At 40.5% G+C, this 27,562-nt stretch overlaps 1 protein-coding gene across 6 annotated transcripts in view; it reads right to left on the bottom strand.

The window, feature by feature from the left end:
* The window catches only part of LOC137634686 (protein abrupt-like), a 310,294-nt gene that overhangs the window by 232,487 nt on the left and 50,245 nt on the right, over positions 1 to 27,562 (bottom strand). The window lies entirely within an intron of this gene.

The following is a 27,562-nucleotide window of genomic DNA, read 5'->3' as shown; positions in this document are numbered from 1 at the left end:
TAACTGAACGATTTATCGATCGCTGAGAGGTATCGTCAACTGTCGATACTTTTAGCGCGCCTTGTGCGCGATCTGAATCGTGTATCGATCGTTGTGATAGATTGTCAACAATATTAACGTCTGCTTCCAGATGATTACCAGGTGAAAGAACTTGTGACATATCCCAATCTGGGGGAAGGGAAGGAGCGTGGACTGACGTAAAATGAGCACCTTCTTCATCCGACGGACTATGCGTCTTACGTAATTGTTTCCGTGCTGACATGTCATCTTCGTCTGAAAGAAACACCTTCGGTGAACACCAGTCACTGCAGGAGGGTTTATTAGGAGACATATGTCTCTTAAGTGGTCTAAAACATAGTGGTTGACGCCAAACACGTCGCGGTTTTGCGTCATCTGACAAAGCAGCATACATTTTAACCTCGTCTTTACTCTGGTCTGAAGGAGCGACCTGTACGTCATTAACATGATCGCTCAAGGGGACGTCCGTTCGCTGATCGAAGTCTGCCATATCCTTTTGCCTTTCTACTTTCCTTCTCCCAGGGGTTGGGGAGCATGAAAGAGGTCCCGGGCTGGGATTATGACGGACACGAACAGACGCACCCTCCACTTCACTATCACTATTTATTATTTTGCTTTGTAAGCCACGCACTGCATTCCACATAACCTCTTTTTCTGTAGTTAGGGAACGAACTTGCTCACCTAAGGCTGAAATCGCAGCCAATACATCCTTCAATGAAGGTTCACTTACCTCTGACATCGTAGTGGGGTCTGGGGCTACTGCAATAGGAATATTAGAATGAACATTGGCAGATATATCACCATCAGAAGATCTATTCAAAAGAATACTAGATGGTCTAGACCTTCTAATTCTATCCTTTTCCAGTCGCTTACTATATCGCTCAAAAATATTCCAATCAGAATCAGACAAAGACTTGCATTCATTACATCTGTTATCATATAAACAAACCTGACCTCTGCATATTGAATGCGGATTAACCGCGGCTCTAAGAATACGGTTCTTGCATCCTCTAGCACACTTATGATATTCAGCCATTTTGTCAACAGAAAACACAGTACAAGTCTAAATCCAACAGAGTCTATTTACATCAATAGTGAAAAGTCAAAAGAATATTCATAAACAGGCAGCGAAAGTCGTCAACAATAATCAAACAAAAGTTACTTCACCAAATTGTAGAAAAGTTAATTAGCAGCGAAAAGAATTTCCTGAGGTGTTGATTCGATCAACGACAGAGAATTTCTGAAGATTGTTGGGAATGGTTCTGATAACCTCCGAGTGACAGCGCTCATGTATGACCACCTACTCTCATGGCGGCGATCGCCGCGAATTTTGAATTTTCTGTCGTGACTTCTCGAAACGCGAGGTATGATATTTTCAATTTAAAATAAATTTTTGAATATACTTACAAGGTGAATATATATATAGCTTACGTCTCCGACGGTCGTCAGATTCCAAAAACTCGCGAGCGATCGCCATGAAGGCTGCCGGGTGTGCCCACCAGCGCCGACTATTGGCCAGATACCGCATATACTTCTCAACCAAACCAGTTCTTCTCAGTCCGTAGGGTCTCTATCGGGGAGGAAGGGAGGGCCTTTAATTATATATATTCACCGGGTAAGTATATTCAAAAATTTATTTTAAATTGAAAATATCATTTTTAAATATTAAACTTAGCCGGTGAATATATATATAGCTGATTCACACCCATGGTGGTGGGTAGAGACCAGTATTAAAACAATAAAGGCGTATATGCTCAGAGTTTTTGACAAATATTCAAAAAACAAACTTAAGTATAGGTACCTGATAAGGAAGCTGACTCCGATGAATACTCTGACTCATTAGTTCGCTATCCTTATGAAGCCCAGCGATCCTCTCAGGATGCTGAAAGACTTCTAGGAGCTGTTATAATCAGGGTGAACACCCCTACATCAGGACCTCATCAATACCCTTAATCTGGGCGCTCTCAAGAAACAATATTTTGACCACCCGCCAAATCAAAAGATTGCGAAAGACTTCTTAGTCTCCCGTACAACCCAAAACAAGATTAAAAATTTCAAGAGAAGATTAAAAGGATATTGGGATTAAGGGAATGTAGTGGTAGAACCTTCACCCACTACTGCACTCGCTGCTACGAATGGTCCCAACGTGTAGCAGTCCTCATAAAGAGTCTGGACATCTTTCAAGTAATATGAAGCGAACACCTACTTGCTTCTCCAAAAGGTCGCGTCCATAATACTTCTAAGGGATCTATTTTGTTTAAATGCTACTGAAGTTGCTACCGCTCTAACTTCATGAGCCTTAACTTTAAGCAAATTACGATCCTTCTCACTTAAATGAGAGTGTGCCTCTCTAATCAATAGTCTAATAAAATAAGACAACGCATTCTTCGACATAGGCAAAGAGGGCTTTTAACGGAGCACCATAAGGCCTCTGAAAAAAACCTCACAGCAGTTTAGTTCTAGATAAATAAAACTAAGAGCTCTAACGGGGCACAGCACTCTTTCAACTTCATTCCCAACAATCTCAGATAGACTGGGAAGTTCAAACGATTTAGGCCATGGACGAGACGGAAGTTCATTTTTGGCCAAAAAACCAAGCTGAAGAGAGCATACTGCTTTATTAGCGGAGAAGCCGATATTCTTGCTAAAAGCATGTATCTTACTAACCCTTTTCGCAGAAGCCAAGCTCACCAAGAAAAGTGTCTTGAGGGTAAGATCCTTCAGGGAGGCCGAACTTAACGGTTCAAACCTGTCTGACATAAGGAACTGCAGGACCACGTCCAAGTTCCAAGCAGGAGTAGAAATATGACGCTCCTTAGAAGTCTCGAAAGACTTAAGAAGGTCTTGAAGATCTTTGTTATTAGATAGATCCAAATTTCTGAGCCTGAAAACAGAAGCTAACATGCTTCTGTAGCCTTTAATGGTAGATGCAGATAGGGAGCAACCATTTCTCAGATAAAGCAGAAAATCTGCAATCTGCGCTACAGAGGTACTGGAAGAGGAAATAGAGGAGGACTTGCACCAGTCTCTAAATACCTCCCATTTAGATAGATAAATCTTGATGGTAGAGGATCTTCTAGCCCTCGCGATCGCTCTAGCTGCCTCCTTCGAAAACCCTCGAGCTCTAGAGAGTCTTTCGATAGTCTGAAGGCAGGTAGACGAAGCGCGGGGAGGCTTTGGTGAAATCTCTTTACGTGAGGCTGACGCAGGAGATCCATCCGCAACGGTAGACTTCTTGGAATGTCTACTAGCCATAGAAGTACCTCTGTGAACCACTCAATCGCGGGCCAGAGGGGAGCAACCAACGTCAACCTGGTCCCTTCGTGAGAGGCGAACTTCTGAAGAACCTTATCTAGGATCTAGAATGGTGGGAAGGCAAAGATGTCTAGGCGAGACCAGTCCAGCAGGAAAGCGTCTATGTGGGCTGCCTCTGGATCTGGAACTGGAGAGCAGTAAGTCGAGAGCCTCTTTGTCAGTGAAGTCGCAAAAAGATCTATGGTGGGTTGACCCCATGTCATCCATAGCTTCTCGCACACAGTCTTGTGCAACGTCCACTCCATGGAGATGACTTGTCCTCTTCTGCTGAGGCAGTCCGCTAAGACATTCATTTCTCCTTGCACAAATCTCGTCAAAAGAGAGATGTTACTTGCCTTAAATGGAGTTCCTTCTGATCCGTGGACCAAAGACCCGAGCATTCCAGACTGTCCAGTGGCGCTCCCTAACCCAAATCCGATGCATCTGAATACAACACATGGTTTGGGTTCTTGATCGCAAGAGAAAAACCTTCTCGAAGTCTGATGTTGCTGTCCCACCAAGTCAGACATGTCTAGACTGAGTTGGAGAATGGGATAGAGATACTCTCTAAGCCCTTCTCCTTGTTCCAATGGTTTAGGTGAAATGGGAGAGGGCAAAGGTGGAGTCTCTCCAGAGAGATAAACTGCTCCAGCGATGAAAGAGTTCCCACGAGGCTCATTCAAACTCTTACAGAGCAACTGTTTTTCTCTTGCAAGTGACGGACTTTTAACAGAGCTTGTTCCATTCTTGTGGGAGACGAAAAGGCCCGAAAAATTTGACACTGTATCTCCATCCCCAAATAAAGAATAGTCTGGGATGGAGTACTGTAAGTTACGACTTCTCTACATTCACTATGAGACCTAGCTCCTTGGTTAGGTCTAATGTCCATTTGAGGTTCTCCAGACAGCGATTTAATGACGACGCCCTGATTAGCCAGTCGTCAAAATAAAGGGAGGCTCTGATCCCTGAAAAAATGTAGAAAGCTTGCTACATTTTGCAAGAGCCTTGTAAAAACAAGAGGAGCAGGACTGAGGCCAAAGCACAGTGCTCGAAATTGGTACACTACTTTCCCGTCCACAAACCTCAGATATTGTTGAAAGTTTGGATGAATCGGGATGTGGAAGTATGCATCCTGAAGGTCGAGAGAGACCATCCAGTCGCCTTCCCTTACTGCTGCCAAGACAAATTTGGTAGTCTTCATCGTGAACTTTGTCTTGACAATGAACACATTGAACGCACTTACATCTTAAGTACTCCTGCAGTGAACGTGGCTGCCAGTTCATTGGAGCCATCCCTTATAGCCTTGTTCATGCATGACATAATTTGTACAGCAATACATTGTCAGCTGGAGAGACCTTCTTACTTAAGGCTCCCAGGGACCAATCCAAAAAAAAAAATACTTCAAACGCTCGAAAAAATTCCTATCAGGAGATGGTCTAGCTCTGAAGCAGACCATAAAATCTTGGAGCGTCTCATGGCTAGACGACGAGGAGAGTCCACTAGGCTTAAGAAGTCTCCCAGGGCAGAGGCAGGTACTCCCAAGCCGAGAACTTCTCCTGTGTCATACCAGACGCTCGAGCGAGAAGCTAATTAAGAAGGAGGAAAAGCAAAAGCAGACTTTCCTAAACTTCTCCTGGATTCCAACCAGTCTCCCAGTAAGAGCATGGCTCTCTTGGAAGAACAAGAGAGAACTGACTTCGTAAATGTAGGAGTCGAAGAAAGTCATGCCTAGAGTAAACTCAGACAGCGGAGCAGTAGTTACAAAACGAGTAGGACAAAATTTCCCTAAAGAAATTCATAATTTTAAAAACAAGGGATTGTTGGACAACCCTAGGTTACTCCTCTTCTGAATGACTCCCCAAAGGTACATTAGTTGAAAGGGGGTCATCAACTTCTTCAGAAGGCACATCATCTGATAAATCTAAAGTCTTGCGAGAAGGAGATTTATATTCAGAATGACGTGAAGGAAAAGCCTGACAGGCTACATCAACGTGTATATGAACAGAAGTTAAAGTTGGAAGGTCGATGTCCCGTTGTGACTGCAGAGAATGTTATTCTACTACACGTCGTGACAGAAGTGACTGACGTTCAAACGTCACGTAGTAACAGCGGTGACTGCTGTTCGATGCTATATCGTGACTACGGTGACCGACCCTCGACGTCACGTCGTGTCTACGGTGTCTACCGCTCAACGTCACGTCGTGTCTGCGGTGTCTGCAGCTCAACATCACGCTGTGACTGCGGTGGCTGACGTTCAAAGTCTCGGAGGAACTGCAGTGACTGCTGATCAAAGTTATGACTCGACTTAACTGACTGTCGATCAAAGTTACCTCGAGATTTATGCTCCGCATCTCGTTTAACTGCAAAGCTGACACTACGGATAACGTCAGCGTGACGTAACAAAGCTCGTTTAGAAGGTTGAAGACCTGAATCACGTATCCCAGAACCGTGACGTACAAAAAGCAAAGGATCTTTTCGCACAGGAACAGGATCGTAAGCTTCTATTAAAGAAGAAAGCTTTAACAGCATATCTTGCAAAACACTTAACTTCGGATCAACCTATGACTGCGGTGGCTGACGTTCAAACGTCTCGTAGTAACAGCGGTGACTGCTGTTCGATGCTATATCGTGACTACGGTGACTGACGCTCGACGTCACGTCGTGTCTACGGTGTCTACCGCTCAACGTCACGTCGAGTCTGCGGTGACTGCAGCTCAACGTCACACTGCGCACTCTGAATAGATCGTGACGTCGGAAACGTCTGTACATGAACGTCATCGCTATGAACGGGACTCTCATGATGACTACAGCTAGGACATTGAACTTGTTCTGAAGGAACTAATTAACGTTTCAACCGTCTCGAAACCTTACGCCCAGGTTTTTGAAAAGACGAATCATCGGAAGACGAGGAGAACTTCGTCTCTCCTGTCTTATGGCAAGGACGTGCTTGAAGAGCAACATCTGATACCTTTGAGGGAACGTCTGTTCGTTGGTTTACACCTCTCACTCCCTTAGGTCCTACGACATTCCTTCTCCCTGGTGTATGGGAGCCTGAAAGAGGTCTCGGACTAGGCAATTGACAAGCACGAACAAACAAACCCTCCGCAACACTGAACATGTTTTTCGCACTTTCTTCACTGACATTGCATTTTTAAATAATTTCACCTTAGACATGAATAAAGCTGATTTCTACCTGAAGCACGCAATTCTCCCTTAAATCAAAAGGTTAGAATTGCGAAAAATGTCGTATAATGTAAGCTCATTAGTACAAAATGAAACACACATGCAAAAATTAATAAACATATACATATATATACTGTAGAATAAAACGGAAATATATAGTTAAAAAGATCAGTGACTTGGGAGGAGACTAAAACTAAATCACTTAAGGACAACGTTTTCAATCTCTCACCGTACAGTGCCTTGGGATGAGAATAAAAACTAAAATGTTATATCCTCTCTCTCTCTCTCTCTCTCTCTCTCTCTCTCTCTCCCCGTACAGAGACTTGGGACGAGAGTAAATATCAGCGAGAATAAAGATTTGGATCGTTCTCTCTCTCTCTCTCTCTCTCTCTCTCTCTCTCTCTCTCTCTCTCTCTCTCTCTCTCTCTCTCTCTCTCTCTCTCTCTCTCTCTCTCTCTCGCCACTCACAAGAGAAAGGCTCACTCACTCTTCGTCAATAAAAGGTTATTTGACTAAAGGAAAATACTAAAAGGACTAAGAAATTGAAAATTAACATGTTCCTTTAAATTAGTATCTAAAAAACTTCCGTTTGTAAGAAGAATGAACAAAACGTCAAAAACGATTTACTCTTTCTGCAAAGTGAAACCATGATTCTCTCTTTCTCTATCGTAACGATAGAGTGCAAACTGCGTAGCATAAATAAACCAAACGTTAGTTCATCTTTGAAAACAGCACAAAGACTATTCAAAGAATAAATTACTTAAAATATTTTCTAAAAATATTCATCTCATCAATCTAAACAAATAGGCTATAAAAGTTGAATGGGCTCAACGTTGTTTAACTTCGCTTTCCAAGTCCGTACCGCCTACAAAGAATAGGCATAGGTCGCTTCTAAACAAAAATATAAAATCTATCTCGGTGTTTAGTATAAATGGAAAGGGAATCGAAGAGGCCTAATAAAGGCGGGTGAGATATAAAATATATAGAGGTAAATCTATAAATATCAACAATAATTTATAAAGTGATAAAATAATTACTAAAAGCCTTTAACACACTTCCGTACACTGAGGGAAGGGTCGGCCATCTTTTCTCTATGGAAAATCCAGAGCGAGATTAAAAAAGCAAGGGTAAAAAATTTTCCTCTCCTTTCAAAAGCATTTCTTTTGAAGATCGTATTGCTTGAGAATAATCCAACACGGCGAAAGCCATAAAACCATGAACAAGTACTTCACCAAACAGTAGAAACTTGAGGTTAAGCGCGAGCGGAACCAATGCTGTCACTACCACCGACAGAGAAGAACTGGTTTGGTTGAGAAGTATATGCGGTATCTGGCCGATAGTCGGCGCTGGTGGGCACACCCGGCAGTCTTCATGGCGATCGCTCGCGAGTTTTTGGAATCTGTCGACCGTCGGAGACGTAAGCTATATATATATTCACCGGCTAAGTTTAATATTTAAAATTAAGCTATATATGTATATGTAACTACCAGGGAAGTTACATATTTAAAATTGGGAAAACTAAAAACAGATCACTGGTGCCCGACTCTTAACAGACTAAGTCTGAACACAATGGGGGTCTGCCAGAGAGTGATCGCATACAGTACACAAAACATGGTCAATGTTCAAACAGTGGTAGTCGTCAAAATTCGGATAGAACAAAAAGAGATAAAACCAGATCGTTGCACTTGGGGAAGCAGGGGTGGTCTCCAAACTAATGGTTGTCCAACGTCAAAATGGAAGAGATCATAAGAAAGGATTCTCCACCCTTGAGGAACGACGGCACAGCAACACTCACATCTGCAAAAAATAAAAGAACCAAAACAAAAATAAAAGAACAAATTAGACAAAGAAAGACCAGTTAAAAAAGGTTGGGCAGTGGAGAGATAAACATCAATTCTCCACCAAGCCATAAGCAAAAGTGACGATGGAACAAGTGTGTGAGCGGGGTAGCTGGCTATCCCCCTAACCCACTGCTACTAGTGGTGGGGTAGATACACCTCGCTAAAAGTCTCAAGGCTAGTTTCAGCTCCACCAAAAGTATACAGTGAACCCTCGCTACTTCGCGGTTCGACCATCGCGGATTCACCACTTCGCGGATTTTTTTCATAACCCATGTATATACATATATCGCGGATTTTCCAGAAATATCGAAAATACCGCGATGTGACCGATGGTGCGAGATTGGAGAAAGTAAGGAAAATTGAATCGTGATTGATTTTCAATATAAATGAAACTTTGAGGAGCAACAAAGATATCATTTGTTAGAGAGATAGAGAGAGGTAAGGAATGGGAGGTAGTGAAAAGTAGCCCACAGAGAGAAAGAGAGAGAGAGAGATAGAGGGGGGTTTAAATGTAATAAACAAAAAAATTTGATAGGTTATAACACATTGGTGCTTATGTAATATCAACTGTATACTGTAGACGGTTTGAATAAGTTAAGAAATGGTATAAATGATACTTTGTTAGTGTATTCGTACACACTCAAGAGCGGCAGCTAGATGACAACTGATCTAATCACAGCCAAAAGTAAAAAAAAAAAAAGAAGTCAACAATACTCGATTTTTAAAACAAACCCGAAATTTAAAAACAAAAATACACGCTTTCTTAATGTGCAATTAACTATTTAAAGAGTGGCAATTTTCTAGAATAAAATTATATTTCCCAAAAAATAGTGGTTTGCTGATGAAATCGGATGCCGTATTTTTAGCTATGATTGAAATGGATGTAGACTCGGCCTAATTATTTAGTTTCGTATTTAATTGACACTAAGAAAACTAATTTTAGTTTCTTCATCTAAATGTAAGTATTGTATAACACGAAGAGAGAGAAAGAGAGAGAGAGAGAGAGAGAGAGAGAGAGAGAGAGAGAGAGAGAGAGAGAGAGAGAGAGAGAGAATCAGCTGTTGTACTCAAATGGCGTGTTTTTGTTTCGTGAGAATTTCATCGGCACGACTTTAACAACAACATACTGTACTGAACTTTACAGTATTATACAGACTACTGTAATATGATAAAGTAAAATATTTGTAATCTATTTTATATGAAATGGGGCTATTTTTTTTTTGTTTAAAATTTACATTTACGTATGTAAAACAACTCTCTCTCTCTCTCTCTCTCTCTCTCTCTCTCTCTCTCTCTCTCTCTCTCTCTCGTAGATTGTTTTCCTACTTTGCTACGTATGTATGATTTTATATAGATACGGTAAATAATATTTGTAATAACATATTTTATTAAAGCTTTTACTGTAATATCATTATTTATCACTTTCATCATGCGCGTTAAATTCCTTAGTTTGTTTACTGAGCGTACTTTATGACGCCGTCGTTTCAGGCGGCGTCATAAAGAAAAACATTTCATTTGGAAGTCCTAAGAAAAATTAAGTAAAACATTAGTAATAACCAAATCAACATACTGTACTGAATAATCAATATAATCGATGCAGAAACTAACCTATACACAGATGTGTAAATGCGTTTGTTTCTTCATTATAATCAGAGATAAACGTAAACAAAACATTGGTTGCCATTTTTTATCGTGCTTTTTGGCATGTTTAGGAAACGCATGATATAAAGTCGCCCTTAATATTTGTGCCTGTTTTAGTTTAGGGTACGTTAGTACATGCATTAAGTGTTCTGTACATTAAAGGGTAGTTTGTTAACAGTACTACGTACAAGGGAAGGTTTTAAAAGTCTGAATATACATGTTAAATAAATAGGTAAATATGGTGTCACTACTTCGCGGATTTTCACCTATCGCGGCCGGGTCTGGAACCTATCTACCGCGATAAACGAGGGTTCACTGTATTCCTTAATAAAGAGCGTAAGGTTTGTATTCTGGTCTAGGAACAAATGTGTTCATGTTGTTCTTTCATGGAGCAGAGCCCTGACACCAAATGCTGACAAAAGTGAGCTCCCCACCTCCTCTTGGACGTGTTTGTGAAGAAAAAGAATTCTGGAGGAAGCGTCATCAGGGGGCACCCCTTCAAAGAGGTTCAATTCATCTACACTAGATCCAAATCCATCAAAACGGTTTGCCTTCCTCTACCAGAAACAGTGAGAGGGGATGGTCTAAATGTTGAGACCAATGCAGCTTCAGGGACCAGAGATGAAGGCAAGAGCCGAGTATTAGGAGCTCTAATGATGACAGGTGCTCTAATAGCTTTTGCCACCGATGTACTGACAGGGGGGGTAGTCAAAGAAAAGGCAAGGCTACCTCCTGATAACTGGATATTCTTTTGTAGGATGGATAAAACTTCCCAAGATTTGTATTTATGTCCATTCCAAGATACGTTAGTCTTATGTGGATGTTAATAGACTTCTATTGATTGACCACAACCCCCAGAGTGGTAGAACGAAAGAAGTCTGTCTCAATGGAGGAGAAGGATGTCCTCTGATTCTGGCTACATCCAGGCAATGAAGGACTTCAAGGAAGACCACGAAGACAATGAATCTCTTTTACCCTTTTCTTACTCCTCTTGCATTACCTCTACCACTGGGAGGGTGGCCACTTCTAACACTCATCACAAAGTGAGAATGGCGTACAAGCACACCCAATGAAAATCTGTCTTGACTGCACTCATGAAAGAGATGTAAGTCTTTGGCAAAACTCTAGGGCATTTCCGCATTTTTTCAGGCATCCTCGAAACATAACACAATCACAGAAGTCCAACAGGCTTAAAAAAAAAAAAAAAATAAAGATATACAGGTAGTCGCCGATTTACGACGGAGATAGGGACCGAGAGGCTTGTCGTAAGTCGAACTTAAAAAGTGAAGTTTCCGTAGATTTATTAAGCTGGTGTTATGATTCGGCAATCATCCAAGTTATATTTTATCAATATTTTCTTACTGTATATCACTACTTAATTTTCTTTGTTCCATAGTATATCTTATGCTCTAATAAATCCCTATTGTATTCTATTTTTCAATTTCGGAAACATTTTTGCAGTCAACAATTACCAACTTTTTTGTTTACCTTTGGTTGTGATCAGCTGTACTATTGATCTGACGGTCCCGCATTGCACACACAAATGGTGTATTGTTTATATAATTACATAATTTATTTGAAATATATTCATGATGAATATTATATACAGCACCAGAATGTTACATGATATCATAGTTTTCATATACTTCGTTTATAGCCATTATTTTTAACCATACAAATATGTTCTCTCTTTTTCTGTGTGTCAGTGCGTTCGTAAGACTAGTTCATTTTTAAAGTTTTATACAGTATTTAAATTTATTTCATTATTAAGCCTTCATATTTCACTAGAAATTAGTGTTTAATAGTGGTTTAATAAAGCATGTTTATGTGCTATTTTTCAATTTCGGGAGCATTCAAATATTCAACAATTACTTTGGTTTTACTATCGGTAGGGATCAGCTGATCTCCAGGTCACGCTACTGTACTGCGATTATGCGCACATAGCATTGTTTATGTAATTTTCTTATTCGAAATATCTTCATAATCTCTTTGTGTGTGTGTGTGTGTGTGTGTGTGTGTGTGTGTGTGTGTGTGTGTGTGTGTGTGTGTGGGCTACTTTTCACTAACTCTCATTTCTTACCTCTCTCTATCTCACAAACAAATGAAATCTTTGTTGCTTCACAAAAATGTTATATTGAAAATCAATCATGATTCAATTTTCCTTACTTTCTCCAATCTCGCACCATGTCTGTCACATGGAACGTTATAGCGGTAACTTAAATGTTCGATAATTTTAAAGACCGGCCTAGTAATTGCTTCTTCTCTTACTTTTTTTTAGATGGTTTCATAATAGAGAGGGGTAAAAGTTTACTTATAACTGAAGTTAGGAAAAGTATTTTGATATGGAATGGCGAATCATCTTTAGTAACAGTTTAGAATTATGGTAAATTATCATTCTGTCATTAGTGGCAGTTTGTTATTGTTGAAGAAGTTTCCCCGCTTTACTACGTATGTAGGAATTTAAATAGATACGGTAAATAATACTTGTAATAACATATTTACTAAAAGCTTTTAACATCATCATTTATCACTTTGATCTTGCATGTTTAATGCCTTCGTTTGTTTATTACGATCGAAGATGGAGCATACAGTAAACGAATGGAAGGTTTCCATTTCAGGCGGCGTCATAAAGAAAAAACATTATATAAATGGCATTCATTTCATTTATTTGGAAGTTCTAAGAAAAATTAAGTAGAACATTGGTAATAACAAAATCAACATATAATCAATACTTGGTAAGATGGCTGTCGATGCAAAGACTAACCTATACACAGATGTGCAAATGCGTCTGTTTCTTCGTTATGATCAGAGATATACGTAAACAAAACATTGGTTGTCGTTTTTTATTGTGCTTTTTGGCGTTTGGGAAACGCATGATATAAAATCACCTTTATTTTGATAATTCTGTATTTTCAATTATACAACAAAAGCTACTCTATACAGTGATGGTTTTGCTATTCACCAGTTGTCTTATACAATAGATATGACAAACATTAAAATTTGCCTGCATTTTGGGTTGTGTTATAACAGGAAATATACGGTGTTTACACTCATCCTGGTTGTAATTTTGACCTTTTTTCAAGTTATTAGAACTTTAAAGTATATTAAATGTTTGATTTATTTACAAGAACAATTTGATATTATAAAAAATATACAGTACAGTATAGTACATAGAAAGTATTGGAAATGGGTAGTAAACACATTTGAATAGGCAAGTTGCTGGTTGCTATGGCCCCAATGGAATTATTTCTGTTAGTTGTGTGTTTCGAAATATGCGATTTTCCATTTATGCGAGGTCATTGATCAACAAAATTCTCGCATAATTCGGGACCCTACTGTACTTACCCGCTGGTTATATAACAATGGCTTAAGTCCCTGACGTCCGGCAGAAATTCAAAAAACTTGTGGCAATCGCAGATAACGTTGCCAGGTGTACACTAGCGCCACCACGGAGCTAGACAGAACTATTCCATCTAGCACCAGATTTTCCATGCCCATAGGTCTCTAGAGGGGAGGAGGGTGGGATTATAACTTATATAACCAGCGGGTAAGTATGTTCAAAAATTTATTTTATTATGAAAATATTATTTTTAAACATTACACTTACCCGCTGGTTATATAACAATGGTTGACTGATACCCTTGGTGGCAGGTCAGAGATAGCAACATTGTTGGAATATCACTTAAGAGTTAAAAACTAAAACAAGCTTAAGGGTTCGTACCTATTAAGGAAGCTGACTTCAATGGTTCTCTGCCTTCTTATGTCTGCTATCCTATCGAGATCCAGCGGTCCACCCAGGGGGCTGAAGAACTCTAGGAGCTGTCAAACGGTGAAAAAACCTATATGCAGACAGGACCTCAACTAATACCCTTGTTCCGGGCGCTCTCAAGGAACAAAATGACCACCTGACTAAATCAAAGATTGCGGAAGACTGCCGAACAGTCTCCACATACAACCATAAAAATATATACAAGTTCCAAGAGGAGAAAAGCGTACTAGGGATTAGGGGAGTGTAGTGGTAGATCCTTCCGCTACTACTGCATTAGCTGCTACGAATGATCCCAAAGTGTAGCAGTCCTCATACAGAGTCTGGATACGTTTTAAGTAATGCGATGTGAATACAGATTTACTCCTCCAAAAGGTTGTATCCATGATGCTTTGCAGAGAACAATTTTGTTTAAAAGCTACAGAAGTTGCTACAGCTATCACTTCATGAGTCTTAACTTTAAGCAGCTTAAGGTCTGCCTCACCACAGTGTGTGTGTGCTTCTCTAATTAAAAGTCTTATGAAATATGATAAGGCGTTTTTAGACATACAGTAGGGTCCCGAATTATGCGAGAATTTGGTCGATTAATGACCTCGTGTAAATGGAAAATCGCGAATTTCGAAACACAACTAACAGAAATAATTCCATTGTGGCCATGGCAACCAGCAATTTGCCTATTCAAATGTGTTTACTACCCATTTCCAATACTTTCTTTGTACTATACTATATTTCTTTATAATATCAAATTGTGTTTGTAAATAAATAAAACATTTAATATACTTTAAAGTTCTAATAACTTGAAAAATGGTTAAAATTACAACCAGGATAGGTGTAAACACCATATATTTCCCGTTATAACACAACCCAAAATACAGACAAATTTTAATGTTTGTCATATCTATTGTATAATACAACTGGTGAATAGCAAAACTATCACTCTATAGACTAGCTTGTTGTATGATTGAAAATCCAGAATTATCAAAATAAAGGCGATTTTATATCATGCGTTTCCTAAACGCTAAAAAGCACAATAGAAAAACGACAACCAATGTTTTGTTTACGTTTATCTCTGATCACAACGAAGAAACAGACGCATTTATACATCTGTGTTTTTGAATTGACAGCAATTTTACCAAGTATAGATTATATGTTGAATTTGTTATTACCAATGTTCTAATTATTTTTTATTAGAACTTTCAAATAAATGAAATGAATGCCATTTATGAAATGTTTTTCTTTATGATGCCGCCTGAAACGGAAACCTTCCATTTGTTTACGCTCCATCTTCGATCATAATAAACAAACGAATGTATTAAACACACATGATCTAAGTCATAACTAATGATATTACAAACATTTAGTAAACATTATGTTATTACAAATATTTTACTTACCGTATCCATATAAATTCCTAAATTCGTAGCAAAGCTGGAAATTTTTTTTCCTTATGCGTTTAATCCACAATAGCAAACTGCCGCTAATGACAGAGTGATAACTTACGATAATTCTAAACTGTTACGAAAGATAATTGTCCTTTCCATATCCAAAATACTTTTCCTAACTTCAGTTATAAGTCAACTTGTACCCACCTCAATTATGGATCCATATGCAAAAAAAAGGTAAAAGAAGAAAGTACTAGGCCTATTTTTAAAGTCACCGAACAATTAGGTTACCGCTATAACGTTCGATGTGAGAGAGAGAGAGAGAGAGAGAGAGAGGAGAGAGAGAGAGAGAGAGAGAGAGAGAGAGAGAGAGAGAGAGAGAGAGAGAGAGAGAGAGAGAGAGAGAGATGGTTTTAAAGTACTAAACAATAAATATGATAGGTTATAACACATTGGTGTTTATGTAATATTAACTGTATAGATGGTTTGAATAAGTTAAGAAATGGTGTAAACAATTCTTTGTTATTGTATTCGCGCGGAAGCTAGACATCAGCTGATGTGATCACAGCCAAAAGTAAAACAAAAATAAGTTAGCAATACTCGATTTTTAAAACACACCCGAAATTTAACAACATAAGTACATGTTTTATTATAGCGCAATTGACATTTAAAGAGTAAAAATTTTCTGGAATAGAATGGTGTTTCCTAAAAAATAGTGGTTTGCGGACGAAATCGGTTACCGTATTTTAAGCTATGATTGAAATGGATGTATACACGGTATAATTTTTTCGTTTTGTATTTAATTGACACTTCAAGAAACCGATTTTGGTTTCTTCATCTATTTGTAAGTACTGTATTGTATAACGAGAGAGAGAGAGAGAGAGAGAGATAGAGAGAGAGAGAGAGAGAGAGAGAGAGAGGAGAGAGAGAGAGAGAGAGAGAGAGAGAGAGAGAGAGAGATATTATGACGCAGAAGGTTACAGACCTAGAACAGGGGAGGATGAAGGTGGGGGGAGTGAAAAGATAGGCTGGGTGGACTCGCAGGGGAGACGGTAGGAGACGGGGGAAGGGGGGATTTGGTTGCCAGTGGCTAAAAATAGATTCTGAAAGACGGTAAAGGGAAAAAAGAATCCCATCGAATAAACAGAATAAGGAAAGGGAATAAGATCCAGAGGAATAATAGATATAATGGAATGAAAATGACTAGATGGTGTTAGTTGTGATAAGAATAATTTAGATATTTGAAATAAGAGTGTCTGAGGAGGTATAGAAGGAATTCGTGATAAATATAGAGGAATATCAAAGGATACAGTTAGTTTGCATTAAAGGGTTTGTTATCGTTTATCGGCAGTGAATAGCCTAAACTTCGGTAACGAGTCGTCAATATTTTGTCATATTTTAAACAGTATACATTTGATTTGCAAACATTGGTTTTGTAGAGTAGACGGTAAAATAAAATCTAGAGAGAGAGAGAGAGAGAGAGAGAGAGAGAGAGAGAGAGAGAGAGAGAGAGAGAGAGAGAGAGAGAGAGAGAGAGAGAGGATTTCTGCCATCAAATCTCTCTCTCTCTCTCTCTCTCTCAAAATCCTCTCTCTCGCTCTCTCTCTCTCTCTCTCTCTCTCTCTCTCTCTCTCTCTCTCTCTCTCTCTCTCTCTCTCTCTCTCTAGATTTTATTTTACCGTCTACTCTACAAAACCAATGTTTGCAAATCAAATGTATACTGTTTAAAATATGACAAAATATTGACGACTCGTTACCGAAGTTTAGGCTATTCACTGCCGATAAACGAACCCAGTCTACTCGTGAAAACCTTGAACGCCCAGAGGGAAAAATAAGGCTTTTAAATATACTGTACTAAACAAAAATAATGCTTTAATATACCATCATTAACACTACCATTACAATTATCGTAAGATTGGAGAAAGATAAAGATTGCCGAGAACGTAACCACATTTCTGTTTACATTTTGTCAGCTGGACTCGCACAGTTAACAGTTGATTTCATTGTTGATGTGGAATTTTATCCTTAAATAGGCTATTCATTATGAAATTATGTTAATGAAATGTAATGTTGATATTGTTTTGTAACATTTATTATAAATCACCGTATTTCGGGCTACCAATATACTTAAAAAGACAATAGATTTGATACATTTTGTAGTGCTTGACTCGCGAACTTTGAACAGCCTCGCAGATACAGAAAATTTATTTTTGAAAAATAGCGATCGTGGAAAAGGGGAATCGTGTAATTCGAACACGCTTAATTCGGGACCCTACTGGTAATGAAGGCTTTTTGATTGCACACCAAAGGGCTTCAGAATTGCCTCTTAACTCTTTAGTTCTGTCCAGATAGAATTTTAGTGCTCTAACCAGACACAGAACTTTCTCCAATTCTTCACCAACCATCTCAGAGAGATTAGCAATCTCGAAAGACTTTGGCCAAGGGTGAGAAGGACCTTCGTTTTTGGCCAGAAATTCAAGTTGCAGGGAGCATAAGGCTTTCCCGTTTCTGAAGCCAATGTTCTTGCTAAAAGCGTGAACTTCACTGACTCTCTTAGCTGTTCCTAGGCTTACTAAAAATAGTCTTTAAGGTCAGATCTTTAAAGGAAGCCGAGTGCAAAGGTTCAATCTGTCACTCATAAGGAATTTTAAAACCACATCCAAATTCCAGGCTGGTGATTCCTTTTGATGCTTCTTAAAGGTTTCAAAAGGTCTGAGAAGATCCTGAAGGTCCTTGTTATTAGAGAGATCTAAATCCCTGTGCCTGAAGACAGCAGCCACCATACTTTTGTACCCTTTTATGGTTGAGGAGGAAAAATTGTGCTTTTTTCTAAGCTCTAAAAAGAAATCGGCAATTTGAGTTACAGAGGTACTGGATGAAGAAACTGAGTTAGCTCTACACCATCCTCTAAAAACCTCCCACTTGGACTGATACACCTTGATGGTAGAAGTCCTCCTTGATCTAGCAATAGCCTTGGCTGCCTCCTTCGAAAATCCTCTAGATCTTGCGAGTTTTTCGATAGTCTGAAGGCAGTCAGACGTAGAGCTTGGAGGTTAAATGGTTTCTTGCCAAGTGAGGCTTCTTGGAACATCCACCATTCATTCCAGAACATCCACCATTCACTCCAGTACTTCTGTGAACCAACCTCTTGATGGCCAGAAGGGAGCTACTAGAGTCAACCCGGTTCCCTCGTGAGACACGAACTTTTGTAATACTTTGTGCAGCACTTTTAATGGAGGAAATGCGTACGCAGCCAGGTGAGACCAATCCATCAGGAATGCGTCTGAGTGATGCTTCGAGGTCCGGAACTGGAGAGCAATAAGCCTCTAGCCTTTTCGTTTTTGAGGTCGCGAATAGATCTATTAGGGGGCGACCCCAAATCCGCCAAAGTTTTTTGCATACATCCAGATGCAATGTCCACTCTGTGGAAAGAACTTGATTCCTTCTGCTTAGGCTGTCTGCCATCACGTTCTTCTCTCCCTGTATGTACCTTGTCAACAGGGATATCTTCCTTTGTTGTGCCCATACAAGAAGAGTTCTTGCTATTTTATAAAGTGGTCTCGCGTGCGTCCCGCCTTGTTTTGCTATGTACGTCAATGCTGTGGTGTTGTCGGCATTGACTTGTACTACAGTACTTTGTTTAGTACCAACTTCTCAAAACCCTTGAGAGCCAACAGATTGCCAACAGCTCCTTTTGATTGATGAGGAGGCTTTCTTGATCCCTTGTCCACAGACCTGAGATCTCTGACTTTCCCAGTGTTCCTTCTCACCCCGAGTCCGAAGCGTCGGAAAACAACACAAGGTCTGGGTTCTTTTGCTCCAATGAGAGACCTTCCTGGAGTCTGTTTATGTTGTCCCACCACTGAAGGCACTCTTTTATTGGTTCCGTAAGGGGAATGCTTTCCTTGTTGAGGCTGTCCTCTTTGTTCCAATGGTAATTGAGATGGAACTGAAGGGGTCGTAGGTTTAGTTTCCCCAGAGACACAAACTGCTCCAGTGAAGAGAGAGTTCCCAGGATGCTCATCCACTCTCTTACTGAACAAAACTCCTTCTTTAGAAAGGTACAAAGTTTTAGGAGAGCTAGCTGTATCCTTGCAGGTGACGGAAAAACCTGAAAAGCTTGACTCTGAATCTCCATCCCTAAATATAGAATCTTCTGGGATGGGATCAATTGGGACTTCTCTGAATTCACCAGAAGTCCTAGTTCTTCTGACCGACTCATTGTCAGACGCAAATCCTTCAGACAGCGATTGAGGGAGGGAGCTCTTATTAGCCAATCGTCCAAGTACAAGGAGGCTCTGATGCCTCTTGAATGGAGCATGCTCGCCACATTCAACATTATCTTTGTGAAGACTAGAGGGGCGGTGCTGAGGCCGAAACACAAGGCCCGAAACTGGAAGACCTCCTTCCTGTACACGAACCTCAGGTAACGTTTGCAACTCGGATGGATCGGGACATGAAAATAAGCCTCCTGAAGGTCCAATGAGAACATCCAGTCGCCCTTCCTTACTGCTGCAAGCACAGTCTTCTGAGATTCCATAGAAAACTTTGTCTTCTGGACATAGCTGTTGAGGGCACTTACGTCCAGGACTGGTCTCCATTCTCCCGAGTTCTTGGGATCCAGGAACAGTCTGTTGTAAAACCCTGGTGATTTTAAGTCCCGTACCCTCTCTATTGCCTTCTTCTCTAGCAAGAGAGACATTTGAAGCTGCATGGCCTGCTTCTTCGATTCCTCCTTGCATTTGGGAGAGAGATCCATAGGGTCTATAACTAACGGAGGTTTCGAGATAAACGGGATCTTGTAACCCTCCTTTAACACTAGAACGGACCAAGGATCCGCTCCCCTTCTCTCCCAGGCTTGCCAAAAGTTGTTTAGCCTGGCCCCCACTGCTGTCTGAAGGCGAAGGCAGTCAGACTCTGCTTTGGCCCGACCTAGAACCTCTCCTTCTGGTCCTTCTACCATCGGGTCTGAAGCTACCCCTACTGACCGACCTTCCACAAAAAAACTGTGATGCTTGAGGGAAGAAAGAATCCTCCTTCGGTCTACGGGCAGAGAATGAAGATGGAAGAACCTTTCTAGCTGTTTTGGAGACTAAGTCGTGAGTAGCTTTTTGTGTTAGGGCAGCAGCAGCCTCCTTTACTGTCTCCTGCGGGAATAGAGAAGGAGAAAGAGGTGCATAAAGCAATTCTGACCTCTGAAAAGGGTTAACTCCTATGGAGAGAAAAGAGCACATAGTTGACCTCTTCTTAACGACTCCGGCTGTAAACAGGGCTGCTAGCTCATTCGAGCCATCTCTAACAGCTTTATCCATGCAAGACATTACATGTATAAAGTTCGCAGTTTCAGAATCCTTTATTGCCGAAACTTTCTTCCCCAAGGCGTCCAGAGACCAATCAAGGAAGTTGAATACTTCAAATGCCCTACAGATGCCTTTGAGTAGATGGTCAAACTCAGACATGGACCATAGGACCTTTGTCCTTCCATAGCTAAGCGACGAGAAGAGTCTACTAAACTTGAGAAGTCGCCTTGGGCTGTCAAACGGGTAATAACCTCTATGTTGACAGGACCTCAACTAATAATCTTGTTCTGGGCGCTCTCAAGGAACAAAATGACCACCTGACTAAATCAAAGATTGCGGAAGATTGTCGACCAATCTTCACGAGCGATCATAAAAATATATAAGTTCCAAGAGATGAACAAGGGTACTAGGGATTAGGGGAAACATAGTGGTAGATCCTTCACCTACTACTGCACTCGTTGCTACGAATGTTCCCAAAGTGTAGCAGTCCTCATACAGAGTCTGGATACGTTATAAGTAATGCGAGGCGAATACAGGTTTACTCCTCCTAATTAAGTCTTATAAAAAGTGATAGGGTGTTTTTAGACACCGGTAGGACAGACTTCTTGACTGCACACCAAAGAGCCTCTGAATTGCCTCTTAAATCTTTAGTCCTGTTCAGATAAAACTTCAGTGCTCAAACAGGACAAAGAACTTTCTTCCACTCTTCACTCACCATATCAGAGAGAATAGTAATCTCGAAAGATTTAGGCCATGGATGAGAAGGACGTTCGTTTTTGGCCAGGAATCCAAGTTGCAAGGAGCATATGGCTTTTCCGTTTCTGAAGCCAATATTCTTGCTAAAAACGTGAACTTCACCGACTCTCTTAGCTGTTGTCAGACATACTAAGAAAAGATTCTTCAAGGTCAGATTTTTAAAAGAAGCCGAGTGTAAAGGATCGAATCTGTCACTCATGAGGAATTTTAAAAACAATATCTAAATTCCAGGCTGGTGAATCTTATCGACGCTTCTTAACAGTCTCAAAAGATCTGAGAAGATCTTGAAGCTCTTTATTATTTGAGATCTAAATTCCTGTGTCCGAAGACAGCTGCCAGCATACTCCTGTACCCCTTGATGGTCGAGGAGGAAAAAATTTTCTTTCTTCTAGGGTTTAAGAAGAAATCGACAATCGGTGTTACAGAGGTACTGAATGAAGAAACTGATTTAGCTCTACACCACTCTCTAAAACCTCCCACTTAAGACTGTAAAACCTTGATAGTAAAAGTCCTTCTTGTACTAGCGACAGCCTTAGCTGCCTCCTTCGAAAACCCTCCAGATCTAGGGAGTTCTTCGATAGATTGAAGGCAGCCAGACGTAGAGCTTGGAGGTTTAGATGATTTCTTGCCAAGTGGGGTTGTTTGAGAAGATCTATTCTCAATGGCAGGCTTCTTGGAATGTCCACCATCCATTCCAGAAGCTCTGTGAACCAACCTCTTGACGGCCAGAAGAAAGCTACTAAAGTCAACTTGGTTCCCTCGTGAGACACGAACTTTTGTAACACCTTGTAAAGCACTTTGAATGGTGGGAACTTCGAACTTTTGTAACATCTTGTTAAGCACTTTGAATGATGGGAATGTGTACAAGACTATGTCACGAGCTGCTTGACGCTCGGGGTCGCATTGTGCTTGATGATTAATGTAGCGTCTCGATAAACGCTCGACGTCACGCCTTACAAGACGTCCTGTTCCGCTGGAAGCTCGACGTCCTGTAAGGTGGACGTACAACGTCACGTATGTTTGTTTGACTCCTTGCTAGGGAGTTGTAAAGACGTTCGTCATCAAGAACATCTCGACTAGTAGGCTCACTACGCTTAGTGTCCAGGCGTGAAGTTACCCGACACTCAAGATCCAGGTCTGCTACTCTCTTGTATGCAGGTCGACAAACTAGCATGAGCGAAGAGAACTTCTGTTGCAAATCTAGTAGTGTATTAAAAATAGGGTCAAACTATTGTGGTACAGGAGACGTCACGTCTACCACAAGCTCTCTTTCTACACCGCTTAAAAACACACAGAGCGTCCCGAGGACGATAACCTGTTTGATGGTGGAGGAGCATGAACTGAAGCCATGCTAGGCTCAGACGACTGTCCTGCAACAGAGAGTTTTTCTTCGGTAAAAAGAAAAAACGCTCAGAACTGTTCGAAAGACTACAACCAGAAGCTTGCGGTGTCAAGAAAAGACGCTGATTGACCATGTCCATCTTCCTCTTTAGAAGTCGGGAAGTTGATGCCAGCCTCGTCTGGGTGCTGAGTCATCTGAAGATGACGAAAAAACTTTCACCTCACCTTTCCTATGATGAAGGTGAGAGACCTGTGAGGCGTCAAAAGGTATGCTCGAGTAGGCGACCGCTCGGGAGCTAAAGCCTCTCGTTTCCTTTATCGTTCGATATTTCTTCTCTCCGGGAAAAGGGAGCTGGAAGAAGTTTCAAATCGACATTCCTTGGAAGAGGTCTAAGGACAAGAAACAACAATATGTCCTCGCAAACGCACCCTTTATTTGAGGGGTAGTGCTTAGCCCGAAACAAAGAACTCAAAACTGGACAACTTCCTCCTATACACGAACCTTCCGGTAGCTTGAAATTCCGATGGATGGGGAAGTAGAAGTAAGCATCCTGGAGATCTAAAGAGATCATCCAATGGACCTTCTTTACTGCTGCAAGCATAGTCTTCTGAGTCTCCATAGAGAACTTTTGTCCTCTGGACGTAGCTCGAACAGTATGTGACTGACGTTGGACATCACGGTTTGTTTGACGTTCGACGTCATGAGCTTGATGCCCAACGTCACGTTCAGCTTGACGCCCAACGTCACGTTCAGCTTGACGCCCAACGTCACGTTCAGCTTGACGCCCAACGTCACGTTCAGCTTGACGCCCAACATCACGTTCAGCTTGACGCCCAACGTCACGTTCAACTTGACACCCAATGCCACACTTAGCTGCCTAGCGATCGTCGCCGCGCTTGGAAGGTAAACGCCCTATGACACGCTTGGCCGCTTGATGTCTGGTATCAAGAGAAGCAGACACTCAATGGGATATAGAAGCCTTATCACACTGTTCAACATTTAGCTTGCTGGTAGGCCGCCTGTGCGACAACACATCCTGATAAGAATCATGACGAACCATCGCTTTGCTAACAGCAGGCTGATAAGACTGCATAAAAGATGAGAGCCGCTGCTTCATGCTAGCAGCAGAGTCCAATTAGGATCAACATTAGGTGACACCGGTGTAGAAAACTTCGATCGCAAACTCGCCTTCCTCATTGCTTACATAACGCTTCGCATTTCAGCAGACGGAAACCAGTTTGGCGGAAGCGGCGGTGCCTGTACCGTAACACCAGACTCAGGAACAAGATCTGTATCAGTCTGAACTAAAGCTTTGCCAACTTCTGACATCCTGACAAGACGTACACAGCAAAAAAGGAACACTGCCTTCTCTCACAAAAGCCCTAATGAACTTCCTGCTGTTACAGCTAAACGTGCTGCTGCACCAACATCTGCAGTTATGTTCTCTATGCTGCATTGAGGACGCGCTATTGCACTGCCCTATCAGCCCTGTCTTTTTGACGTTGTTACTTTTCTCAGAATGATTTATTGTTAATTTATTCTCATCATTTATTTATTTCCTTATTTCCTTTCCTCACTGAGCTATCTTTCCCTACTGGAGCTCTTGGGCTTATAGCATCTTGCTTTTCCAACTAGGGTTGTAGCTTGGCTAGTAATAATAATAAAAATAATAAAGAGACTCCTTCGACGTCTTCCTTAGCGAAAAACTCTGAAGGCGGGACGAGGAGCAGCAGGTACAAAATAAAATGGAAACTCTTCAGAAAAAAAACTCTAATGAGTTTCTGAAAGTCACTCCCTTCCTCCTACAAGTCTCTAACCTAGGTAGAGATGTCTTGTTTCCTAGGAGTCAACTTCTTAAGGTCCTGAATTCTGACCTCAATGCTTTAGAGGTTTAATTCTCACTCTCCCACAGACACCAAGAATTAGTTCAAGCACAATATCTTACTAGTTAATATATATTTCTTAATATAGCGCCTGGCGTAACAATATTCCAACGCTAGACGCTCATGGTCATGTAGACATCAAGTCCTACTGTTGGAAGCTAGACGCCAAGCAACTGCTTGGCATTCAGCGTCACGTGACTCTCGGAACAATACTATTCACGATTAAGACGCTTGAAGCTATGCTTGACACGCGACGTCATGTTCAATTACTTGATGCTCGACGACACGCAACTGCTTGGCGTTCGGAGTCATGATTAACTGCTTGATGCTCGACGTCAAGTTCAACTGCGTGAAGCTTGATGACATGCAAGCTCTTGACGCTCGGCGCCATGTGACTTTCAGAACAATTACGCTTGCGATTCAGACGCTCGGAACTATGCCGATCGCGTCTAGAACGGTAGATCATCGAACAAGAGAAACCAAGAAGTTGCACTAAGTTACAAACATCGAGTCAAACTCTTACAGCAGCGTTAGTAGCTAGCCTGCCTGAACTCTCGATGACCAACGCTCTGTTGTTGTCACGCTCAGCCACCTGGCGAGCGCCATCATGCTCAGCTGCTTGGCACGTGCCATCAGCTCAGTCGTCTGGTGCACACCATCACGTTCAGCTGCCTGGCGCTTGTCGAGCGCCTGAAAGGAAGACGCTCGCGCTTGGCCGCTCAATGTTAGAAAACACTTTTACCTCGCCTCACCTACTGCGAGGGCGAGCGTTTTGGGAATCGTCAACAGGAACGCTCGAGGGAACTTCTGTTCAGGTCTTACAAGATGTTCGGCGTCAGGCTAATGCCTCTCGCTTTCTTTCGCCGATCGACTTTACTTCTCCCATGGGTCCGGGAACTTGAAAGAGGTCTAAGGCAAGGAAAACAACAGGTCCGAACAGAAGCACCCTCCACTGTATTGAATAAAATTCACTGCACTAATTTAGCACTAAAAATTTGCATTTTTAAACTCTTTGGCATAAAACCAAAAGTAGACACGCCCGTAGAGGGAGATCTTACTATTCTGTCAAGGGCTTGAATGAGAATGCAATAGTCACTGAATCCTATATAAAATGTAACAAAATATTTTATAACAAATATTAAAATACTAAAAGAATAGATATAGGAATAAAGAATATATCTATATATTTAAACCAACCCTTATTACTTAAGGGGTTCCAATAAAAGACGAATAGTCACATTTAACAATTGGAACATTTAAGAATATAATACGAAAAAATTTAGTATTCCAAAAACGAACAAGTTTACAACGATACAAAGAATCGTGAGACTATATCGATTGTCATGAATACTATGTCGTATAAAAAATAACTGAACGCTAATTTTGTTTAATCTGTAAACAGATTAGCTAAAGAAAAAATACTAAAAGGACCAATATAATTGTAAAATAACATATTCCTTTTATCTAATACAACTTAAAAACTTTAGTTCTTAAAGAAAAATGTACTTTTCATAAATATAGATACAAAGAGTAATACTGTAACGATAGACTGAGGACTGCGTAGCATAAATAAACTGAACGCTAGATAATTTTTAAAACAGATCGAAGATTATCCAAAGAAAGCATACCAAAAGGACAAAAATTTTCTTAAAACAACATAATCCTTTTAATTTATATAACTAAATACTTTGTAAGATAGTATTAACTTATCATTCTTTGTAGAAAAAGAAAGAAAATGCAAGTCATACTCAAGCTTACGTCATACGACTGTGACGTCATCGATGAGGCGGGGTGTTTACCTACCGCCATAATGCTTTCGTTAGTTTAAAATTGGTTGAAAAATTTCTAATCCTACCTTCTAAGCTATAACATAGCGATCAAATATCAAACAAAACCAAATAAGCGAATGCCAAAACCCGTATATAAGAGTACATCACCAATATACTGCTAAAATCCAGGTTAATCACGAGTGAATTCCTTCTATGTTGCCAGAATGGCGGCAGAAGAAAATCTGGTGCTGGATGGAATAGTTCGGCCTAGCTACCGTGGTGGCGCTAGTGTACACCTGGCATATCTATGCGATTGCCACGAGTTTTGAATTTCTGCCGGACAGAAGAATAAAGCTATTGTTATATAACCAGCGGGTAAGTTTAAATGTTTAAAAATATGAGATTCTGTTCTAAGTGTAGGAAAGTTTATGCCAAATAATACTCTTAACAACCGATACAGACCTTCGAAATACTTGGTATCTTTACTCGATATTTTGATAATTCGAATACCAATTTTAATCGATAATATACTGAAAGGAAATCACTATTTGCTTTCTCGTTTTCTGCCAGAAATATGACATCACCAGACACAGGATGTCAACTCTACAAATGACATACTTTTTTTTTAATTCATAAATGGATTCTGTATATTACCAATGAAAGAATATAAGTGAACTCGACAGATGACTATTTTTCTAATTTATAACTGGATACTGTATATTATCAATAAAAGAAAATAATAACTCCTAAGAGATATTAGTTCATTCTTATGAAAGAAAATATATTATTGGTAAGGAAATATTTGTTCTATTAGTGCACTATTTCTGAAAGACTTACGACGCCAAAACAAGCCGCAAAAGTGGTCGAACAGTCATAAGTCGACGACTACCTACACCCTTTTAGACTACTTTTTCCTCCTGCCATATCCCTCTCACTGGAAGGATGGCCACTCCCAACACTCAGAGCATGGAGAAGCCTTTGTGAAGAGGACACTCTTGCACAAAGGGCAAAGTTGGAGAAGATCCATCTCCAACATTGACATAACTTGCAAGAGCGGCCTGCTATGCCAGGACACACCCACATGTCAGCAACCTCAAGGTTAACTACTAACACCAGAAAAGAAATGGAGAATATTAATATATTCTTTAGGAAAGCCAGTTCCTCAGCATGAAAGAGAATGTCTGCTCTCAAACACAGCTAAAATCAAAGTAGGGTTGTTGTGAGTAAGGGGGGTCAGTGTTTCCCTGCAATCCAGTGGCAACAACAGGACCGGCAGTTGACACCACATTAAATATCTTTATAGCCGTGTTTCAACTTGCACTATTTTCTATCTCCTTTGTAAAGAACGAGAGTTTGTATTTATGTCGGAACAATAATTTATAAAAAA

The sequence above is a fragment of the Palaemon carinicauda genome, chromosome 45 (genome assembly GCF_036898095.1).
Source record: "Palaemon carinicauda isolate YSFRI2023 chromosome 45, ASM3689809v2, whole genome shotgun sequence".
NCBI lineage: Eukaryota > Metazoa > Arthropoda > Malacostraca > Decapoda > Palaemonidae > Palaemon > Palaemon carinicauda.
Note: the sequence above shows the minus strand (reverse complement) of the source record. Positions and strands in the feature narration are given on the sequence as shown.